The sequence below is a fragment of the Sinocyclocheilus rhinocerous genome, unplaced genomic scaffold (genome assembly GCF_001515625.1).
Source record: "Sinocyclocheilus rhinocerous isolate Xijiao unplaced genomic scaffold, SAMN03320098_v1.1 scaffold2686, whole genome shotgun sequence".
In the NCBI taxonomy this organism is placed as follows: Eukaryota; Metazoa; Chordata; class Actinopteri; order Cypriniformes; family Cyprinidae; genus Sinocyclocheilus; species Sinocyclocheilus rhinocerous.
Window position 1 is genome coordinate 81,637 of NW_015624223.1, and position 2,434 is coordinate 84,070.

Genomic DNA, 2,434 nt, shown 5'->3' on the forward strand with positions numbered 1-2,434 from the left:
TCACAGTTGATCGTCATGAGTCAAATCAAGTCACAGCTTCCATTCCTGAGTCAAGTCAAGTCACAGCTGATCTTCATGAGTCAAGTCAAGTATCAGCTGATCTGCCAGAGCCTCGTCACGTCCCAGTTGATCTGCCAGAGCCTCGTCACATCCCAGTTGATCTGCCAGAGCCTCATCACGTCTCAGCTGATCTTCTAGAGCCTCGCCACGTCTCAGCTGTTCGTCCAGAGTCTCGTCACATCACAACTGATCATCCAGAGTCACGTCATATCACAGCTGATCATCCAGAGTCACGTCACATCACAGCTGATCATCCAGAATCACATCACATCACAGCTGTTCATCCAGAGTCACACCACATCACAGCTGAACTTCCAGAGTCTTATCACATCACAACTGATCATCCAGAGTCATGTCACGTTCTGTCTGTTGCACCCAGATCATCAAGGTCAGTCCTTCAATATCCCAGTATGGTATCCAGTGTGAGGGATACGCCACAGGTGTCTGCACGCGCAGCTGGTATCCCCAAAACAAATCACGCTAGTCCTCCCGCTCATGAACTCATTCCCCTGTCTGCAGCAGTTCCCGTGTGAGGGTTTGCTTTATGGCCGCGTACACCACTGCCGATTTGCTAAAGGTGGCGGCGCCGGCTACAACATCTCCAGAGGTGGCGGCTTATGCTGCGGAACCTCCGAGGTAGTGGTGCCCACCGCTGTGCTCCCAGAGACCAGGGTGTCTGCTGCAGTCTCTTCAAAGGTGGCGGTGCAGGCTGCAGAACCTTCCGAGACTCTGTGAACTCTCTGTCTGTGAACTCTCTGCCTGTCCTATTACGGCCATGGAGGCCATTTATGAATTTTCGTCCTGCTTTGAACCGGCCGAGGAGGCCATTTAACTCATGTCCTGCTCTGAGTCGGCCAAAGAGGCCATCTTAGAACTCCCAACCATGCCTGTAACAACCACAGAGACAGTACATGGACTTTTTGCCCCGATTCAGCCAAGGGGTTTCTAATTACTAGTTACAACTAATTACTAATTACAACTAGTTGTTGTTTTTTGGACTATCATCCAAATAATGTATAGTCCTACAAAGCTATTATTATCAGAGCATATGAGCAGAGCATAGTGTCACTGAAGGTAGCATCATTTTACCAGCGTTGCCCAGTACAGCTGCTTATGGAACAGCAGCGATATAGAGTTTTTCTTTTTTACCACTGTAAACAAAGAATCGCTGTGCTTATAAACACTACTTTAGGGAGGTAAGAGGAAAAGAAAATGCCATGGAAACTTTTCTCAAGGCAGTCAAAAAAAAAAAAAGGCCAATTCTGATTTAAAGGTTTGGTAACGCCCATCCCTAACATCCACATCCACACATCATAAATAACTCCGGTTTTCTGTCTGGGAGTTTCCGCTGTTGCTTTGGCTGAAATGATAATAGTGTAGTGAGATGGAAGAGATTTTTTTAACCTCTTCAGACTGTATAATTTTGTGCGAAATTATTATAAATTCACATTTGAGATAAATAAATGACGTAAACATATGAGAGTTTATCAATAGATTTCTAAATGTGTATGCCTTTGAACTTATCAGTTATCTTTTTTTTTTTACATTAGAAGCATGGAAAACAGCCTTCAAAGATAAATTATCTCCACATAATATGGAATAACCAACATGTGAAATTGTCCCCTTCTTTATCTGCATTCAAATCATCCTTGGAATTATCTCTTTTCTCATGCCTATTTATAATTTAGCTATGTTAGTCTCAGTGAGTTACATTCCTAGTTTTGATTTTTATTTGGTTTTATGGTTTACGTTATTTGATTTATATTTTAAACTCTGTATTTCTGTATGACTGTCTTTATTGTATTGGTTTCTGTGAAGCACCTTGGTCAGCAATTATGTTGTTTTAAGGTGCTATATAAATAAAAATGACCTTGACCTTGATGTGTTGTCTAAAAACTAGAATATATTCGTTTGAAGTCTTGTTTAAAATCAATGTCGAATTTACAATCATACTGGTTTTCGGGGAAAACTGCACTCTCTTAGTCATGTTAATTAATTAGGCTAGGCTTTATGTAATAAATATAAAAACTACATTTTTTACCGCAGTATGTTTCTTCTGTGTGCAGTTGTGTTCATTTGTTTCGATTTCTCCATGAGATTGTCTCTCATATGTCTCAACTGCCGCGACCTTGTTACTATTGATTATCCATTATGAATTGCCGTTTACACCAAGTGTAATAAAATCAGAATCATTCTCGCCGAAATTTTGGTACTTCCCTAATTCGATGTTTTAATTAGATTAGGTGTCCGGTCGGGCAAGTAAAATTCTCTTTCACTTGCCCCTTCAAAAAAATGCACACAGATCATCAAAAGCATTCACTCGCGCACCCCTGCTGGTCGGTCTGTGCACCCCTAGGGGTGCGCGCACCCCAGT